Here is a 210-nt window from a genome sequence, read left to right on the forward strand (position 1 = left end):
TAAAGCATCTCACAAACCACCTGCAACCAATCAGTGCAGGTCCAAACTATGTGTGAGGTATTCTGAAAGGCTGAACAACAAATGATCCAGCTCAAACCCACACCCCACTGAGTTTGCATATTGTTCAAGGTTTTGAACTTCAGTCAAGAATAATTCCTAATGAAGGCTTAATAAAGAAAGGAGGAGGAGGAGGAGGAGGGGGAAGAGGAG

The sequence above is a fragment of the Elephantulus edwardii genome, unplaced genomic scaffold, assembly GCF_000299155.1.
Source record: "Elephantulus edwardii isolate Elephantulus edwardi_28Jun2011 unplaced genomic scaffold, EleEdw1.0 scaffold00153, whole genome shotgun sequence".
In the NCBI taxonomy this organism is placed as follows: domain Eukaryota; kingdom Metazoa; phylum Chordata; class Mammalia; order Macroscelidea; family Macroscelididae; genus Elephantulus; species Elephantulus edwardii.